Source organism: Manacus candei, unplaced genomic scaffold (genome assembly GCF_025592945.1).
Source record: "Manacus candei isolate 608988 ecotype Guabito, Panama unplaced genomic scaffold, ASM2559294v1 h1tg000015l, whole genome shotgun sequence".
NCBI classification, from domain to species: Eukaryota; Metazoa; Chordata; class Aves; order Passeriformes; family Pipridae; genus Manacus; species Manacus candei.
Genome location: NW_026138063.1, coordinates 353,224 through 374,208, shown reverse-complemented (window position 1 = coordinate 374,208; position 20,985 = coordinate 353,224). Strand labels below are relative to the sequence as shown.

At 48.5% G+C, this 20,985-nt stretch overlaps 1 long non-coding RNA gene across 1 annotated transcript in view; it reads right to left on the bottom strand.

Moving 5' to 3' along the window:
- Positions 1–361: 361 nt before the first annotated feature.
- LOC127468791 (uncharacterized) overlaps positions 362–20,985 on the bottom strand; it is a 46,533-nt gene continuing 25,909 nt past the window's right edge. The window contains exons 7-15 of the long non-coding RNA XR_007903684.1: positions 18,039–18,148; positions 15,949–16,206; positions 11,340–11,587; positions 10,445–10,500; positions 8,400–8,674; positions 7,526–7,646; positions 3,744–3,939; positions 1,932–3,487; positions 362–1,555 (exon numbers count right to left, since the gene is read on the bottom strand). This is a non-coding gene — a long non-coding RNA (uncharacterized LOC127468791). The remainder of the gene's footprint in view (positions 1,556–1,931; positions 3,488–3,743; positions 3,940–7,525; positions 7,647–8,399; positions 8,675–10,444; positions 10,501–11,339; positions 11,588–15,948; positions 16,207–18,038; positions 18,149–20,985) is intronic.

The window sequence follows — 20,985 nt, the reverse complement described above, 5'->3', positions numbered from 1 at the left end:
CAGAATTTGCTCTCAGAACATTTCTTCCATTCTTCCTCCCAGACCGATGAAGTGCAAGTTAAAGCTAAAGGCATGTACTGACTACAGCCCATTCCCAAACAGGGCCACGGAGAGTTAAACATGGGCTCTGGGAGAAAACTCTCAAATCTTCCAGTCTCTCTGCCATGGTTTAGTTCCTCAGCACGCGGCCCTGGAATGTGGGGAGTGCAATTCTGGCGGCCACACTCCCGGTGCCTCGTTCCAGCTCCTTCGGGATCAGCTGGCAACAAGCAGCAGGTGCAGTCTCTGCAGGGAGCTGAGGTGCCCATCCATGGCCCCAGCAAGCTGCTGGCAGCTTGGCAAAGCTCTGGGCACTGGTGTAGACCAAGATGAACACAGGAATTTACTATTGAAGCCAGACAGCTGTGTGCACCTGGGCACACCTGCCACTGGAAAACTGCACAGTAGAGGCACTTTTGTGCCAACCATGGAATTAATTTCCTTAGAAAAATATTTTGCCTGAAGCCCACTAAAGAATGCAGCCCCAGATAACTCACTTGTTTCGGTCAGGGTTGAGCTGAAGCTCTGCAGCAGGGGCATGGCCAGCCCCCGGCGTGAGCACTGCTGGCTGCACAGGCAAGGGATGTCCTGTGCCTGGCAACACAGGGCAGAAGGAAAGAAAAGGCACTGGGACAAATGGGGTTTGTTACAGTTTTGTTGTACAGGGGGGAAAAAAGAATTTGTCATCTGTCTAAGAAAGCAAACTATGTTGGATGCTACATTTCCTACCTAACTCCATGGAACAGCTTCTGTTGAGTGCTGTCAACACCTCAGAGCTCTCTTATGTTTCTTTCTTTTGAAATTCAAAGTCAAAAGAAACTCAGCTACTTTGAGTTGGCTGTATCTATTTGCCCTTTCCTTCCCTTGAAGCAAACACAATCAGTAAAATTCCCTGGCATAATTCTCTCCTTCCCACAGTTCTTTCCTCCATTGCCCTCCTCCATATAATCAGACCCTTTTTCACACATGGGTGAACCTAGAAAATCATTTAGAGTGGGAACCATGTGAACCACTTCAGTGAACATCAGGTAATTGTGTCTTAGAGGCCTTTAGGAAGGTCAAATATTTCTGTGTAATTTTTCCAGCTACTTTCTCCATGAACTGAAGCCCACTGGCTCTGGGCAAAGAATAAGGTGGCTTTGTACAAGCCTCCAACTCCCCCTCCCCATGGATCACCCACCCCAAATCTCTGCATGATTCCTTTGATGTTTTCTTTCCAAGACACCCATCTCCACGTCACCTGCTTGTGCAAGGTTTGTATTGCTCACCCTTGGCCTGGGAACGGCTGAGGTTTCCAAAATATGCACTTTTCCAAAAAAAACCCCTGACTTTTAACTTGCATCAGGATATGAAAAACAACTTGAAAATCATGAGACACACAGACAGACACACAGACAGACCACTGGAGTGCTGAACTTGCCTGTCTGTGGTTGCTCCCGGTGTGTTTCTCCAATGCCAAGTGTTCCAGATGAGCTGCAGCTTTCCCTTTCCAGCATCATAAGTTTGGGTATTACTTCTAACAAACCAATAAACTTTGTGATAATAAACAAGAAACTAAAATATTAATTTAAATGAACTGACAAGTGTTACAGCCACAAGATGGTCGCATAATCCCAACTTTCATTCAAAACTAAACAAAGAACATCAAATAATATTAAATAAACTTTATGTTCTTCTTTAATAATGCAATTTCAACTAGAGAAGTAAATAAATTTGGTTTATACTAGGAACGGAATCACAGAGGGACTTCTCCAGATAAAATTTCTATTTTAGGAGATTTTAAAATTTCAGAAACTATTCTTGTTTTCTGAAAAACAACCCAGAATGGAGAACAGAACAATGCCACTTAGGCTGTCTGTTAATTAAAGCAAAGGCTTTTTTCAAATGCAAACCTGGCAAACAAGGCCCCGGTTTGTCCTCTTGGGAATGGAGACCAGTCAATAACAGTGTGGTGAGTTCCCAATCCCAGATTCCTTGCTGCTGCTCCAGACACTGCCCAGCTTCTTTCAAGTTTGCCTGCAGAGGGTTCTGTTCTGAGGCTGCGTGAGCATCCCAGGGCTGCGACAGCCACGGCACAGCACTGACAGGGCTGTGCTCAGACACACGTGCAGAGTGGTGCGTAAGGACACACGAGCAGCTGGAATGTTAATTAAGGAAAATATAAAAAGTGACAGATCTATTTGAGAAAGAGGTTGTTGTGCAATGCTGGTGCATCTGTGCCAATCCCCAGAGCTGCACCCTCAGCAGAGCCCAGCGCTGTGCCTGGTGCCAGCACTGCCCACCAAGAGCTCAGCGGGGCATCCCACGGTGCCCTGCCCTGCTGGACACAAATCCCTGCGGGCTCCATCCCCAGGGGGGCTCTGGGATGTGGCCCCCACATCCTCCCACCACTCCTCCAGCACAGCAGCACACGAGCCTCGCACCAACCTGCTGTGCTGCCTTGGAGCTCCCCAGCCCCACATAGCCCCACTCCCTGCTCCGGGCTCACTGTGCCCAGCAGTGAGGAACAGAAATAATGACACTTTCTGATGTGCTGCTCCTTTCTGCACAGTTAAAGACCCACTGTCTGACATATTGTACTTGCTTCTCCTTGTGCCTGCTTTGATTCCTTGATGCAAGTCAAGATCCACTCGAACTGCAAGTATCTTGTGTTTGGAAGGAAATACTTCATAACCTGCACGCGGAGATCTACTTTGAATAAATATGAAATTCTGTAATTAGAAAAAAACACAGACCAAACCATTCCATTCACACTACAAGCACATAGTTTGTCCCCATTTATTGCAGTCTAAAGCCATAAAATACAGGGTATAACAACATTTATAGAATATGTACATAGCACTTGTTACAGACAGTGTCCTTTAAAGTCAGCTACGTGTCATAACCTCTGACTACTGTGTGTAGTTGCAAACTGTAGGAAATAACACAATTTGAAAAATGCTGGGAATAAGACAGTCTGGATCAACACTGCCTAAAGAATGGTCTTGAGACACCAGATCTCAGCCCACACCCCTCCCTCCCTCCCTCCCCCAAGATACATCAATTTTGTACCTTCCTTGGCAGTCTGGGGTCACAACACAGCCTCAGCTGGGAGAGGCCCAGGGGCATCTCTGCCAGGCTGCAGGGAGAGGAGTGAAGACCCTTGGGGGACCCCGGGACTGGGGTGGCTCTGGCATTCAGCAGGGATGGACCACTCCCGCTCCCTCTGGGAATCCTGAACTGGCACCATCTGGCAAACACGTGTTCCCTGTACAAGTGTGGATATCTGTAATGAATGACACGCTGATTTCTCCATTTGGGGCAGATGCCAGGAGTCCTCTTTAATATCAGCAATGTTTAATTCATGATTTTGGCTGCTCCTCATGGAAAGAGCACAAAGGAACAGGCTCCAGTGGGAGAGCAGCAGCAGATCCCCCAGAACGATGGCTGACCAGAGACTCAGCTCACACTGGAAAGAGAGAGTATTAATTAGGATTAAAGGGAAGTAACGGGCTTAGTATAATATGACAGCTGTGCCAGAGAATGCTACATTTTCTATCTGCAATCCCTACTGTCAAATCTCTGTGTTATATTTTGGGTATTGGCCAAATCACACTGGCTGCAGAATCCCCCCCATTTCTGGAAGTCACTGCAGAGGGGTAGAATTGTCTGTATTGAGCCCATCAAGTCCCCATTTAATCTTCACTCCCTCTTTGTTTCAGTACCTGTTGACGACTTTCACCTGGTGTGTCCCACAGTGGGTTGGATGCTGAAGAATGCAGCCCAGGCCCTGCTTTCCCCAGAAGGATTAATGGCTGGGCCTGTGGTTTGTTTTCCATTTAATTCCTTCTTCCTTTCCTCACGTGTGGGTTTCCTTATAATACAGGCTATAAAAATCACTCCAACTAGAAAACAGCAGACCTGAAAGGGAAAGGAAATAATAAATCAAATAGCAGAAGGTAGAAAAGAAGGGAAGGGGTAACATTTGTAGTGCACTTTGCCTAGAATTTCAGTCACATCTGTGTTTGCTTGAGGTTATGAAGGTACATTTGAAAAAGACAGCAACGGGTTTGTGGATGACAGAGCCAAACCACAGCAGCCCCACTGCCAGACTCGGACAGAGCTGTCCTCGTGGCACCATGGAGCCACCTCACCTCCCAGGGAGCAGGGGGGGCTCCCCACCTTCCCCAGAGCACCCCGGGACACTCCTCCAACAGCACCTTGTGGGCAGCTCGGCCCCGAGGGCTTCGGGAGCCGCCGGCCATGAGAGGGTCCCTCCTGGAATGGTGTTGCCCCACTGGTGTCTGACACACACCACGGGAAGGAAAGCCAGTGGAGGGAGATTGCTGGGAGATCTGGGGCTGACTAGGAGCCCTCTCCTTGCAGGACATGCTGGGAGCAAACCCTGTGGTGTCACTAACACAGATCAAAGTGATGTTCCCCACTATGGAGGTGTCCACTAACCATAGGGGAATCCAAAGGAAAGCATAAGGGATGCTTTTCTTAAAGCTGGAAAGGTATGAAGAGGAGCACAGGTGAAGAGAAGGGAAGAAATATCTTTGGAAAAACACTTCAGGGGTGGGGGGGATGTGAAATGCCCAAACTCAGCCCTGGTCAGTGCACAGGGGAACAGCACCCTGCAAAGGCAGAGAGAAAAGGTTCAGCAGCACCTCTGAGCAGTGGAAGTCGCCCTACCCCTACCAGGGACAGGCACCAGTACAGGCAGTCAGCTCCTGTCCTCATCCATCTCAACAGAGAGGAAAAGGAAAAAAAGAGACCAGGAAAAAAATCAAGGAAAAGGCACTTTCCTGGGAGCAAGGAGCAGCTGTGGAGCAGGTTTAGGGCTATAGCACAGAGAGTTCCTCTTTCCTTGCAAAGGTGTTTGCAGGTTCTGAGTGTTTTATACTCCCACTGGACTTAGAAGTCCCCAGTGGTTGAGTGTGACAGTGACAAGTGGCCAAAGCTCCTTGTTTCCTGGTGGTTGAACTCATCCCTTTCCAAAACTGCCCTGGGTAAGGTCTGCAGGGCACTGGGGGGGATGTGGGCTCACCCTGCCCGGCCGTGTCCATAAGCAGACAGACCTCTGCCACCTGCCCACACAAGTCCCACATTCCCACAGGGGGGTATTTCAGACTCTCCCTCCCAGAAGAAGGGAGTCCCTGCAGGAGCACACACAGTGGGCACGAGCACCAGGCACCAGGATGCTCATCCTCCTTGGGCTCTCATGGGCACACAGGGACCTTGGCATGATCCCTGCAGGGGATGGGCAGAGTGACCCCAGCACCCATCTGTACCAGACAACACAAGGTAGTGAGGGCAGGCAGAGACATGCAGGACAGCAGGGGACACAACAGGGAGGGTGATGAGAGAAATCATCTCAGAGTGGCGCTAATTTTGTAGAATCTGGCTGTTAAACAAAGAACCACAGTGTTTTTAAAATTCTCAGTGACTTATTAAGTCACTCTCCTGCCAACTGGATTCCTTCAGCTGGCTAGACAATCTGACACCTCCTCTTAGAAAAGAATCCGCCAACATGAGCAGCTCAGTGTGACAGCACAAGGAACCACCTCTGAGCTGTGCTCCCCAGGCAAAGCAGGCACTGCAGCAGGGAACAGAGCCCCTTTAAGGGATACTTCTGCACAAGTATGGGAAGTGCCTTGACATCCTCTTGCACTGCAAAACCCGGAGCCTCTGGCTGTGCCCACCATAAGGGGTGGTGGGGTATGTGCCTCTCCTCTAACACTCCCAGCTGAACATTCTTGCTTTTCCCTTAGTACCAGCAGCTCATGTTTCAGCGTCCCCTCAGGACACTGAAGGGCCCGGGGACAAAGAGCACCTTTTAAGGCTCTCTCTGTGCCGTATTTCTCAACTCTGATAAACTCCAGCTGACTTACTCTGATCCAAACCTTTTGTGATACCTTTCTGCAAGCAAAGAACTACTTAAGTGCTACCCCTGAGGAAATATCAGCATAATGTTTCACATCTGCCTCATTTTGACACTAATGAAGGCTATTTCTTGTATTATATCATTACAGCGTTTTTTCTGTCAGCAGCAGTTATAATTCTCTTTACTAGTTACTGCAGTTACCACTTGGAATGCATTTGTCTTTGGAAGCAGCAAAACCCTGTGGATATTTTACATGAAAGAAACACTAATGTGATTTTGTCAAACAATACAAAAGGCATTTTGTGGGGTTTTGGATTTGCCCAAGTCCTGAATATTGATATTGCTTGATACTACTGCAGAGTATAGGAGCTACTAACAGCTGTGCCTCGGCACTGGCACTGGCCCCAGCAGGCTGGGCCAAGGTCATGGCTGGCAGCCCCAGACTGCCCGTCAGCACGGCGCTGACCCTGCACTGAACCGCGCTCCCACCGCCACACAACATTAATTCTGACCTATCCATGAGAATGAACAATTTTCCAATGACAGAATAGGCTCAGATTGGTGATCCTGGACAGGCAGGCTCCACCCAGGTGACAGTCGACCCTGTTATAGTCGTGTGAGCACCAAGGAACTCGTCAGCCCTTCTTCTGACGTACAACAGGGCCGTAACGGGGCTCTGACTCCACGGCACTGCCACAAAATCCCTGTACTAATGTGTTACTCATTCCAGTGCAGACTCTAAGGCTAACCACAGTAGAGAGAGAAACAGCTGAGGACACAAACCACCAGAATAATTTTAAGCATTCACCACTAAAATACAGTACATATTAAAAATGCTGTCAGCATTTGCGCCAAGGTCCAGAGCATCCCTCCTAGATTTAGGCTTTGTTCTACATTTCATGCTGAGTTCAACAATAAATATTCAATCACAAGAATATAATTTGAAAGTTCAGCAATTTTTAAGGCCCCTCAAAGAGAATTTAAAATTACTGTCCCAAGCAAAGGGCCTTTCCCAGTACTCAGAGTCTGGAGGGGTCACCACAGAGCCTGCCCATAACAAGTGGGTCATGGGAGAATGAATCCATGAAGAAGCCAAAAAGCCAGAAGATTGAGCTTTGCTGTGGAACTGCCCCAGCTGTTCTCACCCACTGTGGACCCAGTCCAGTCCAGATCAGCCACAGCTCCTCTGGCTCTGGCAGGACCTCTTGTTCATTAGTGCTCCCCAGCACTTCATCTTCAGTTCTATTTGTTCATTACTGCTCCCCAGTCCCAGAAAGCAGCAGCACTTCATGTGGCCCACCAAGAGCAGGCACTGCTTCGAGTGGGACATGGGATGTGGGCACTGCCACAGATGGGATATGGGCATGGGCACCACTGCAGACAGGACATGGGCACTGCTGTGGGTGCGACACGGGCACGTGCCCATTGCTTCCTCAGTAATCGTACAGACCTTCAAGACCAGGAGACTTCTCATCCAAAACAGCAAACCACAAATCCCCACACTTTCCTGCAGTAGCTAAATCTGTTCATTATTTATCAGAGCAATATCCTTCAGAATCCAAAAGTCCAGCTCCTCCCTCTCCCACTGCAGAGTTCGTGTGACTCCCCCATGTCACTCACCCCACACACGGCCCCGCTCCCAGGGCTGGCTCAGCAGGGCTGGAGAGCATCCTCAGTCACACAGTGAGTGCATCTGTCTCACAGGTTTGCTGTCCCTGGAAATTGCAGGGCAGGTTGCCAGCTGAAAAGAGAAGAAATGAAACTCATTAAACTATTTGAAGTGAAGAATACTTGTGTTTTTAAACACTGATATGTATGTTATCAGCCAGAGAAGCTCCTGCCTCTTCCAGAACGTGCTGCTGCTGACAAGACCTTAACTTGTCAGCTGGTATATTGCCACTAACACCTGAGACAGCAAACAAGAGCTAATCCTTACACTGTTCTTGTGCTAATGACTGCAAGAGATAACTGGTGTCCCTGGCAAGTGTCCCATTTAATTCAATTAACTCCAGCTAGGCCCTGGTGATTGCACAGGCAGAGAAATCCAGAAGCCAGATCTGGAGTCAGATGGTAAAGCCAAGGCAGTCTCCACCATCCCTTTGTGGCCTGGACCCCATGGATAGAGACCAATCCAGCATCCCCAGCAGCTTCTACAAAAGGGTGTGGAACAACATCATTTTTTTCCTGAAAAATGCTCATCTTTTTTGCTGATAAAATGGAGGCAACTTATTTCTTTGTATATTTTGCTTATTTATCCTGAAACACTGAGTTCTGTGTGTGTTTAAGCAGAGGTTTTCACAGTGTTCCCATCCCCACCCGTGGGTCCGAGCTGGCAGGAAGATCATGTTTCCCCTAACACAAGGCAGATGTCTGCTGGCCAATCTGGGGGCACACAGAGCCTCTGGCCCCTCCTGGGGGAACCCAACACTTGCAGAGATTGAGGTGCCTCAGGTATGAACTGAAACATTCTCATAAACATGAAAAATAAACTAACCACAAAAAATGTAGCTGAAGGAACAACTGGTGTATCTCCTCAGCTGATACAATTTCCAGGTCTGTGTGATAGTAAAAAAAATACTTTCCAAATATTTTCCTTTTCCTTTTGAACATTCTTCTATTGTGAGCTTCAACAGGCAGGAATGTATCTGGCCACTCACATTATTCAGTTAAGAAGTTTTGAAATAGAAAGAGATTTGCAGAGAAGTTTCCTTGGTGGTACTTCTGAAGTGTTAGTCTGGGATAGCAGGCAAAATCCTGAGAAGTCTGTACCTGGCCAACATAAATAGAAAGTGTCTTTAAAGATGGGAGATTATCCATTCCTTGACAGGGCTGTCATATCTACTCTGCTGTCAATTTTTAGCAGCAGTCTGAAGGTCACTCCAGCACAAATAATGCCAGAAAAGGTTCTTCTGTTGGAAAACAAAGCCTTCAGACTTTCAATAAGGAGCTGTAAGGACTTATAAGTGACCATCATCTTGGACGTTTCAGCAGCATGAGCCAGTGGAGTTCTCTGAAGCTTCACAAAGTTCTGCTGTCTTTGTGGAAAACCTGTTATGGCATTCCTGTCATCCTCCAGCCTCTGTGCATCCTCCAGGATGGCTGAGAGTGCAACAGGGAAGCCCAGACCATGTCAACAGTTAACATGTCACTATGTTCCCACCTTCAAACGCACTGGAGAACAATTATCTGCAAATAAAGCTCAGCTGCTCTATGCCAGCAACCAGCTTCAAAGTCAGAAAAACCACTGCTGTGGGTCCACTCACTAACATCAAATACATGTTTAAATAAACTTCTATGTTCTCTGGACATTTTTTCCACCCCATGGGTCTGATGGATGGAGGTGCTGAGCTCCTGGCAGGAATGCTGGCATTCAACTCCCACATGCTCCCATCTACGTGTTTGGTATCTTCCAGAAAAGAACCAACCTCCCCACTGTGCTCCAAACTCAACTGTGCCCAGGTGTCTCCAGAGGGCCCAGGCTACCCCACTAGGCCCCACTTTTACACCAGTTCAAGATCCATGAGGGATAACACGGGGACACCTGAGAGCAGAAGGATGCACAAAACAGTGGCAGTGGGAATTCCTGCCCTCGGCAGTGCCGGTGGCTCTGGGCAGGCTGGGCCTGGAGCACAGCATGGCACAGCCAGGAGAGCAGCCAGCTGCACTGGGACCATGCCAGCAGCAGTGGGACAGAGCTGGCCCTCCTTCCTGGCATGTCCCAGGGACACACAGCAGAGAGCCACAGGAGGCCACTGCCTGAGGGACACGCCAGTCCTTCCTCGCTGCTCACAGGTATGGGACTGGAGCAGCCCATGGCTACGGCACCCTGCCATGAGCAGCCTCCCACTTCAGCTCTGAGCCAGTGCCCCAACAGGACTGTGCTGAGCTTTATCTTTTGCCAAGTGGGGCATCGGCTGAGGGAAAACTGTGCTGGTGCCCGTGTGGGTCATGGAGTGGCAGCAGTGGGACAGCAGTAAAACAAATAATATAAAAACCTCAGGGCCTTTCAAAGCATTTCCAAACACTGGCCTGATTCCCCTGCTGGGTGTCAGGTTCTAGGAACCAACTCCCTGCACAAAGCAGTTGCAGAGACACATCTAAAACCACATCACCTGCTGCACAGAGAGAACTGACAATGGCATTAGCATGAAACTAAAATTAGAGGCTAATTGTGCTCTGCAGTCACTGAAATTGATGACAGTTCAGCAATTAACATCCCTGAATTTTCTTGACTGAAATAATTCTACAATCCACTCCCATTCATGCTTCTTCCTGCTCCACAAGCAGGAGCCCTGCTAGCTTGGCATACCTCACAAACAGGGGGATTCTGGCACCTCTGCCAGGGCTTGTGCTGTTCACAGCAGTTACTGGGGTAGGCACAGATCTGAAGAGATCTTGTGCCTGCAAATCAGCATCATTTCACAAAAATGGGATGTGATATTCAATGCCAGGGCACAGGAACCATCACTAACCATCACCAGTGCATGAACACAGGACACAGCTCTTCAGAAACCATGAGGGGCAGTGGCGTGGCATTACCTGGTCCTTTGTGCAGGTACCTCTGTCGGTGATGTCAGGCTGGTGCTGCTGCTGTTCTGAGCAAAAGGAGATGCCTGTGTTAACAAGTCAGGGAGTGAAAGCATCAAATGCTCAACACCAGCTCAGGCTGCCAGAGTGGGGCACAAGCCCAGCCTCTAATGAGCACATCTTGCAAGTGAATCAGAACATAAGGTGGGCAACACCTGCTGAAAGTCATGTGAACCTTTCCCTTGACCCCCCTGAGATGCACCACACACTTGGGGCAGCAGAAAACAAACCCTATTTAACTGTATGTGTTATTTACAAGTTGAGGGTGTTTTTCTCTAAGATCCAGAATGAGAGACCCAATGTGGTGCCATTACAGCTGCAAGTCAGGGCAGTGAAGCAACAATTGCTCTGCCTCTGCCTCAGAGAAATATGCTTCAGACTTGCTGTGCAGGATATGGCTGCGTGCACCTCTTGCAGGCTCTCTATGCACATATTCGGTGTGTGCCTGTCTGCCTGTGAGGAGCACACCTGCTCTGGGCTCACCTGCCCTATGCTCACCTGCAGTTTGTGCAAGAGCTCTATGGTTTCATCTTTAATTCATTGTTCAGTACAACATTGGGAGTTTCTGAGCCATAAATACATCGCCTCATGGTGGTACATTTTGAAAAGCCATGGCATGCTCCCACCTCTACACACAACTGAAGCCTCTGATTGCTGACAGCACTGAGCTTACAAAGCCAGCCTCTCTTCCATCCCTTCCTTCAGCACTTGCCTTGTTTTTGCTCTGGACAGCAATTTTATCTGCAGCCTCTGCTCCAGACGTTGCCCGTGGCCCTTCACAGGAATCTCCCAATTCTGCTGTGACCCATGAGGCAGGAAGGGGCATGGTACAAGGCCTGTTTCTCACCTCAGCTGTGATGGAGACCTGGTCATGGCTGGGCCCTGCCAGTGCAGCCGTGTTGCTCAGTGCCATCCCCACACAGCTCCCTGCAGCCTCTCACTCTGCTCTCCTCCTTCCTTCTTCCTACACTTGCTGCAGGCACGGAATGTTCCCAGGCTCCCACAGCCATCCCTGGGGCATGCCAAGTCCATATGGTGCTGTCCTGTTCATACATTTCCAAAGGGCCAAAAAATTCACTCTTTGGAGACACTTCTCTGTGCACAGTCCATTCAGCAGAAGGAACAAAGATGGTCAGGATGAACACAAAAATGCGTCATTGCTTAGCAAGATTTCACTTCACACCCAGAGATATCAAGGATATTATTTTGGGGTAAAGTAATATAACCAGTCCTATTTCCAATGTAACGTGCCTAACTTTTTCTTAAGTAAAATCCTTTTTTACTCATTTGCTTTAAACTATCAGTTTGCCCAGAATAGAAATGTGTATTATATGTATTATACTACACACATTCCATAGCTCTATAGTATACTACAGACACCTGTTCCTTCCACCATTTATATCACCGTTTCGGGGTACAATCAGAGCCCTGTGGTTTTATTCTGAAACTCCCCCCTGTAGACTACGAGCAATCAGGTTTCTGAATTCCAAGCCCACGGGTCACGGCTGTCATTGCCTACCCCAGGCAGCTGACAATGTTGGGGACATCTGCTCCATCCTGGCATTCAGAGGGGACTGTGACATTCTGCTGTTGCTGCCAGTGGGCAGACAGGCTTGGAGGCCTGGAACCCTCCTCTGAGGGCTGCCTAGGTCCACTGGCCTTCAAGCCCTGCTCCATGGATGGATCAAGCTCCATCCTCAAGGAGAACATCATCACGGGGACTGAGGCCTTGCTTACAGCTGTCTGCAAAATATAGACCCTGACCAGCATGGATTTTAAATACTAGATTTTTTTGGCCAATGCTCCCAACTGATGGTAAGTTCATGTTTCAAGGTAACATAACAGTCAACAATGTGACAAATGATTGTGACAAATGATGTGACAAATTTAAATGCCAAGAAAATCCTTCCTTTCATTTAGTCCTGCCTGCAGAGTCCCCACGTGCAGGAAGATGTCCGACAGCTCTGTGGGATGCCGAGATCCTGGGACAAGCAGCATCAAGAACCAGACTGAGTGAAAGCTCAGACCTTGGACTAAAAACATCATCTGAGCAGTAGCAATTGCAGCTCATGTCACAACATTCCTGACAGCGACAGCTGAAGATCCCTGTTCCAAAGTGACAGTGTGAAGCTGAACATTTGTACTCATGACTGCAGCGGCCTCATGGGACTCATCCCTCTCCCTGTCCCCTAACATATGTGAATTATCCTCCCAAATAGCTACTTTTCTGGCAACAACATGCACACCTTTCCAAAGGCAAAGTGGAAATCCTTGCAAGTATTTCTGGTGCTGCTCCCAGTCAGAAATAACAGTAATCTGATCCACGAGCAAATTCCATTTCTGTTGCTGAATTCCTTTGTACAAGTATCTTTGCTTTGAAAATGTTTGGCAACAGTGAGGCACAGGCTAATTTTACTTATAAGGTGTGAATCAAAGAAGACTTGCAAGTTTCTGAGTCACAGAAAGGAAGCATCTGTGGCCTCTCTCAGCACTTCTTTCAAGAGAAAACATTACAGTTCAGCTATTTCAGATGCGACTTCATACGTGCTCACTGCGCCCCACGGATCCCCATCTCCTACTGTAGTGGTCTGGACCCTCGAGCTCTCCCCCAGGCACAGCAATGGGGACAATTCCAGAATCTTCTCCCAGCACCTGGGGAACTTTCAGCCTTATTCAAACCTGCTGTTGTTAGTGGGCTGCATCACCATGGGCAAGGTTTAGGCTGCAGTGTGAGAGAGTTGAATAATTTATTAATTTGGGAGAATCCAGCAGATGCTTTGTGAAAGAAAGGGGTGACCAAGGAAAAGGCAAGCTACTCCTCACATTGCACAGTGCTGAAAGCCCTGGGAAGCTGAGGGACTAAGATACAAACACTGCTGCAACAACAGCAAACTTCCACAGACTGCCTACAGCACGACCCTGATGCCACATAAAGGAAGGCCTACAATCAACTGACTCCTTCTGTGCTCCTTCACTGCCAAGAGAGCTCCCAGCTGAGGCCAGGCTGGCCTGGGGATGGGGACAGCTCTGCCACGCTGGCTGCAGTAGTCCCGGGGAGCACACGCAGATGTTCAGCTCTGCTTCCTCCAGTTCCAGAGATTTCATGGCCTCTGAGAAGCTGTTCATGGCCACGTTCAGCCAGCAGCTCAGCCACCAGGGTGACTGGCTAAACCCCAACCAAGAGGATTCATTCCCCCATCGATGGGGTGGGCCAGCCTGTGCCCGCAGTCCCCAGCGCCCCGCACGCTCCCGGTGCTGGGTGCAAGCACTCCCCTCGCTTTTTATCTCTTCATTAACTGCTCACAGCAGATCTGATCTTCTCCAGCTCTGCAGGGACATGCCAAGGGCACTTTTCAACATGTCATTCATTCCACTGTCACCATTCACTGCTCTCCAGCCTCAACAGACCATTTCGCTGCCCTGTCCCAGACTGGGAGCAACAACAACATCTTCTGCCCTAAAACAGGTCCCTAGGGTTTACTGACAACAGGATGCCAGCCTATTGTCAGCATCACAACACAGCAATGTCAGCAAGGGTGGAGGGTCCTCCACCTCCCAGCAGTCTGTGGGATCTGTCCACTGAATATATGGGTGAACTCTCCAAAAAAAATCTGTATGGGGCCCGCTTATCTGACTTAATTATTTCTGTACATTGCTGCTCTCAGCCTGATTCAGCAGCAACATGGTAGATCACAGCCATTGTCAAACCAAATTCTTCCCTGACAGTCCGTGGAGATGTATATTTGCCATCTGCAATCTATTCCTTGGTTTCTGGCACATATTTTCAGTGCTTTCTTTTGAAAGCTGTTTCAGATTTCTCTGGGCTTCTCTCTAACCTCTGCCAGTGAAGCCTCACACAGTGTAATTGTTGACAGCTGTGTCAGGAGAAGTATTTTACTTCTTTAGTTTCTTTTGCTGTTCCTCTTGCTGCAGCACACCAGCTGCTACACGAAGGGCTGCCTGGCTGTGTAACACACACCAAGATGTGGAAAGCAGACCATGTCTTCTGAGAGGGGGACTTGGGGGGCTTGTGATGTTTATCAGAGATAACTGCAGCTCTACAGGTGAAAACATGAAGTAAAAGGCAGCTGAGCAAACAGGTGTGAACTAGAAGTAGTGGGCTGAATAAAAGTGAATCTCTCCTCCTTTCCAAGAGTTTGCATTTCAGTTTCATGGTAAAGTAAAATCCAGAAAAAAAAAAAAAAGAAAATCACTGCTGATTTTTTTTTCCCAGGCAAAAGATGGGAAATGCTGGAGACTATACTGTTCTCCCTTTTCTGTTATCCCTTTTCTGCCAGACTGAACTCAAATCTGAAACATCTGTTCACATAACTCGAGACAAGCTCTCTCAGTCAAGTAACATAAGCACAAACTCTTTCTGCCATCAGTGCAGAACTATCAGTGAAGCTTTTTGTGGAAGCCTAAGGAACCAGACACTTCTGATGTGCCTTGCAAGCACCGAATAATGTGTTCTCACTACCCGCAGAGGAACATTAGCACCTTTTCCACATACTCTAAATCCTGAAATCTGTTTTTCTAGACCCACACTGTACACATTGTCCTTCAGGAGCTATTCAACCTGGGCAGTACCAGTTATATTTAACAGTATCTCACCCAGCACAGTGGGGCTTAATTCAGCTGAATCTAAGGATAAAGGGCAGGGGAAAATTCTCAGTTTTCAATATGGAATCACAGACTGGTTTGGGCTGGAAGAGATCCTTAAAAATCATCTTGTCCACCACCCCAAACCATCAGTGGGGACACTTTCCACTAGGCCAGGTTACTCTAAGCCTCATCCAACCTGGCCTCGAACACTTCCAGGGATGGGGCAGCCACAGCTGCTTTGGACAACCCACTCCACTATTACAGCACAACAGCAGAGCAGAGGGTGGGATTTTAGTGGGAAATATCGAGGCCTGAATATGCTTTGCAGAACTCTCACATGGCCATGGGCTCAGAGCTCCCACCCCTCTCTGCATCCCCGAGCTTGGAGAGAGACCTACGGCTTGTGCAGGGCTCAGTTCTCCCAGAAATGCTGTGCACACGCACGTACAGAGGAAACAGCTCTGCCTGTACACGGACAGGAAGTTCAAAACAGAGCAGTGGCAAACCAAGCAAAAAGCCACAGAACTATGTGTTATCCAGAACTCATCCCTGCTCCAGCAGCCCTCCAAGAACTCTCTGCATTCAACACGTTTTGGAGCATGAACCCCATCCTGTCAGAGAAACAGACTGGAAATCAGGACTCGTTTCTGGTTCTGCTCCCAATTCTCTCTGTGCATGTACAAGTCACTTCGTTTTCCTGCTGCTTTCTCCAACCCCCTGCCTGCTGTGCCATGATGGCCAAGTGTGGATTGTCTCTAGCTACAGAGCTGTACAGTGTCCCAGGCAGGGAACTAGATTGCATGTGGAGGGCTCGGAAAGCCACAGGGAGAAGAAAAAAAAAAAAAAAGTACCTGGAGTTCATGTACCCAGTAGCTTTTCTGTGCAGCAGAGGAATGCCATCCCGGTTATTTTTGCCTTCTCCCCGCACAGCAGTAGATGGAGCCCTCCTTCCCTGCTCTCAGCAGCCAGGGACACAGCAGTACCACAGATCCCAGCTGAAGTTACTCTGTCAGCACCGGCCAGCACTGCTGTCGAGACAGACCTGGGGCGTCACACAGGAGGGACCTGGGGCTCACGACTCCTGCCTGCCACCTGAAATTCCCTGAAACCTGTGAATGACAAAGTGTTCGACTAACCACAGCATTGCCTTTCCTTCCATTTTGGCATTGGGTAATGTTTTTCCTTTCTTTTGTAAACTGTCACCAGGATTATATGAAATTCAGGAGGTTTTTTCTTTTGCAAAATAAGGAATGACAAGTTTTGCTTGCTATACTTAGAGAGAACATATATAAAAGTTGTATCGTGGCTGTGAGCACTCTAGACTACATTATCCAGAGGATTTTACGGGAACTAAAGGTCAAGGGATCCGAGGCCAATTTCTCAACTGCTGCTCACAGCCTGTGTGTGACAGCAGGACAGAGGAGGGATGAGGGAACTCTGGCAGCCATATGCCTCTCTGCAAGCTGGGAAAGATTACAAACATGTATGTTGGTTTTCTCTTCCCCCACACCTCCATGTGCTCCTTCCAGTGACTCCAGTATGGCCCTGCACAGATGCAGGCAACCTTCTGGTCATGCACCACTGTCCAGAACTAGAGGCTGCAGTGCCCTTAAGACAGGTCAGCCAGGTCTTCCACAACAACAGCTGACAAATGGAATACTTCAGAGCAGTGAGAGCAAAATTAGGCTGCTCTCTCCTTTTCTGAGTTTTTTGGGAGGTTGGGTTTTGGTTTTCTTTGGTTGGTTGGTTTGAAAACGCGCCGTACACATCCTGCTTCATCCCGCTGCACATCCAAGTGCAGACTTGACTTTATAGAAGAGCAATCCATGCTGCCAGGGAAGACTGCCCTCAAAACCAGTGTACAACCTGTTGTTCTCTGGAGACATGTACCACTAGAGAAGCAATATATAAACCCACCTTTTGACTTATTTTAGATTCTTTGAAAGAGACCATGTTATGCAAGTAGGAAAACCAAGAATATTGTAGAGTTACACGAGATGCTGGAGATGATATTTGCCAGCAAGGTAACTCAATATACATCTATTCTGGCACTCAATAATTAAAGAGAGGCCCCCAGCAGTGAATCACAGGGTGATTTGCTCACAGCAGCAGCTCTTCACATCAGAGAGGGACCAGGACCTGCAGCCAGGCACCAGCAACCGCACACCTCATCCACACAGTCCAGCTCCAAAAGAGGAGTGGTAGTGTTTTTAGCAGAACTGATGGTTCATTTCTCCAAACAGAAATTACCAGAAGAAGGGAGATTAGACACCTATCCCTGAAGACGAGGGTTTTCTACTGATTAGCCTAGTAATGATTGACTTTCTAGATTCAAGACCTTATCCTGCCTCCGATCCTGCCCAGATAGAATGGTCTGTTCAGACAGGATTCATGCCTCAGCCCTAAGAGAGTAAAAAATCTAGGTAAGGACTTTGGCATTTGGCCCTTAATGAATAGCAGCCAACAGCTGACAAATTAAATAATTCAGAGAAGTGAAAATTAAATAGTCCTGCAGTCACGAGTGTTGGCATATGGAAAGCTGCCACTAAGCTAATAATAGCAGTGTCTACTGCAGCAGAGAGGGAGGTCCCGGCATCCCAGAGCAGCCACACATCTGGGCACTGGGAACACAGCCATTAGCAACCTATGTTTAAGTAGCACATCCTTGCTACCTTCCTGCCAGCTACTCATCTTCTGTTACCACAGGCTGAGGGCAGGAGCCCACAAGCAATAATGTGGCACTGGGGGCAAAGGTGAGTTTGGGCTCTGCCCATCAGGCTCCCAGTTTGGCAGACACGCTTCCTGCAGCCAAAGGCACCAAGGAAGTCCCTCACCAGTACCCTGTTTGTCTGGGTACACCTGCTTTATTCATTTCACCAAAAGATGGACAACTAGTTCATTTGTCACACACCTGCATTTGTATATTCTGGACACCACTCACCTTCTCTGGCTCCTTCAGGTATCTTTGAAGAGCATAAAGCCACTTGGGGACAAGACTTCCTGGCTCACTCCAGCCTGTGGTGTGATTTTCTTGTGTGCAGCAGAGCCATGCTGTTTAGGAATGGGAGGAGAATCAGGGCCATGAGGTGGAAGACGAACCAAACACGCAGGTATCACTCACAACCAGAGGTGGAGAATGATTTCCAGATGGGTGGGTATGCACCCATTAATGAATGAAAGAGGAAAGTTAATCAGGATGGTGGATGCAGCCAGCCAGCAGCCAGGCTACTCACCTTCAGCTGCTTGCAAAAGAGAGCCCAGGCAGGGACGGGAAAACCAAAGGCTGGGGTGTACTAGAGAAGCCTACAGCAGCAAGATTATGTGTGTATTATATGGCCACGGTAAGAGAAGCACATTGACATGAAACACTCATCACCCACATGTGCAGCACTCCTGAAGAAGCCAGAGGAGGCCGATTCTCAGCACTTCCCCAAAGAGTGTCCTCCACTCTGTAGCCAGAGAGCTGACAAGACATAATGGGCACTAAAGAGCAGCAGTGAGATAAAGCACTAAAGAGAAGAGGGAGATAAAATGCTGGAGAAGAGATATGCAAGAGTGCACAAACACACAGAGGAACAAGCTCTAGTATAAAGAATGGGCAGGCTCTGCCAGCTCCAGCACTGAATCACTGCTTCTCTTCCTGAAGGACCTGCCCCATGTACTTGAGGAGACTTTCAAGGTATCAAGCAGTAGAAAACTTCATTGCTGCTGAGTAAGCTGGATAACACAGGGCAAACTGAGCAGACACAGAGCCACCGGGCTGGTTAAGGATCCATCAGCCTATGAAAGAGCAGCTCATGCTGGCTAAGGGTGGCTGGGAGAAGACCCTGCTCCCAAGGAAGCAAAAGGAAAGGAAACTCCAGGCGGTCTGGTTCTGTATCCACCAACATCTGCTGCAAGGGGTATCTGTTGGCTCAAGAGATGCACCACCGATTTGGGCAACAACTACAGCAGAGATAATTAGGCCATCTTCCCTCCTTGACAATAAAAGAGACCCAAGTGTCTTAGATTCACTAAAGGGGATTTCTGTCCAACTGTCCCTTTCAGAACACCTATGAAAAGAACAGCCTTAAGAGCAATCAGCATCTTATTCTCCAAGTTCGTGAGCAAAACAAACACCTGGTGCATCCGCACAAGCTGCTGTTCAGCCAACCCTGATACTGACTGCCCATAAGAATGGCAAACGCATCCACGGCTCTCCACTGTAGGTGTATGGCCAAGAAAAATCCAGCCCTCTTTGCCTACAATTGTAGCAAGAAAATATAACCTCAAAAAGAACCTGCAAGTTCTTCTATTTGGTATTTCAGTGCTTCCTGGTCAGAGACTGATGGTTCTGCATCTACTAGTTGTCCCAGCAAATACAGCTGCTCTTTTCCACATGTGTAAGGCCTTCAGAAGCAGAGTTTAGTTGACTATTTCATCCTTACAGAGACTCCATCCATCAGTACAGCATCCTCTGCCAGTTGAATGAGGTTTATACATCATGTCTGACTGGCAACATGAGCTTCCAAAAGCCCAGAGCTGCATCAGGTGAGCTTATCTCTGGCCTTTCGCTACCCTCCCTTGGAGCTTTCCTGAGCAGGAGTTTGACTCCTGCAGTGCCCCTACAGGGGACACATGTGGAGGGGGTTTCTTCAGGATGGGGAAAGTTCCTCCACCCATCAGGAGGAAGGGATGGCTTTTTCCTTGCTCGAGGTATGGACTACTGTGGCCAGGCACGACAGAGAACACTTCTGGAGGTCTGTTCTTTCCTCAGCAGAGGGTGCTGACCACGACTATAAACAAGATTTTTGGCACCAAGCATGGCATCCTGGCCTTCTCTACCTGTGGTACCTGCATTTCCTCTCCCTTAGGTCCTTTTATGCCATCCTCCTCTGCTGCCATCGTGGTCTCTGTGCTCTCCTGTCCCTGCTTTAGTTTGAGCAGGGCACAACACAGTAAACTATGAAGGGCAAGAGACAGGAGGAGGGAGTGCCAGGAAGCTTGTGACCTCTCCCCCCCCTTCATCCACTCCTGGGAAAGTGACACTGGACCACGCACAGCCATGGTGTTAATACCACACAGAGCAGCAAGCTCATGAATTAAAATAGCAGGAACTGACAGTACTCACAGGTCTCAGAAAAGAAAGGTGATGTGGAACTGGCTAGTTCATCTTTTCCATGACAGGAAACATTTCGACCCCTGTCACCAGCACAAACACTGTCTGCTCCCATCGTGCTTTGCAACTCTCCATACTGCACATCAGGACCACATAAATAAGGAAAGCCAGAGTGTTGCTTTTGCCTTCCCCAGAAAGACCTCAAAATGCAACAAAACCCAACTCTGTTGTTTTTTGCAGGCTCCAAAGCCTCCAGCTGCTCAGTCTGCTGTGTCACAGCCCATGGACGTATCAGCCTTTAGGTAAAGCAGGCTGGTCACCCAGAGCCAGCTGCTGCAGGGACAGCAGGACAGGTGGCCTGTCCGGGGCCAGGAGCCCTGGGCCAGTGGCAGCTGCAGTGCCAAGGGCAGCTGTCAGCCGGACAAAAATTCTCCATTTCGGATCCAAATCCATTAACAGCTGAGTAAAGAGGAGAGGAGGAGGAAGGACAACCAGCTCTCACAAATACATACACAGCCCTGTCTTCATCTCCCATTTCTCAATTACTTGTCTGCTTTATGGCCATTAGTACAAGAGGAAAAACGGAGGTGAGCTGCAGAAAGCAATCAGTTTGTCTTTCAGCTTCTTATGCACACACACTAAACCAGAGCTTGGATCAAGGACACCCCCAGGGAGTGCTGGAAAACACGTTCAAATCTTTGTGAAGAATTGCTTTTACAGGACACAGGTCGTTTTGGAAATCATAAGCAAAGGGTACTGAAGTGTAACTAGTTTTTGTAAGGTCAGCAGA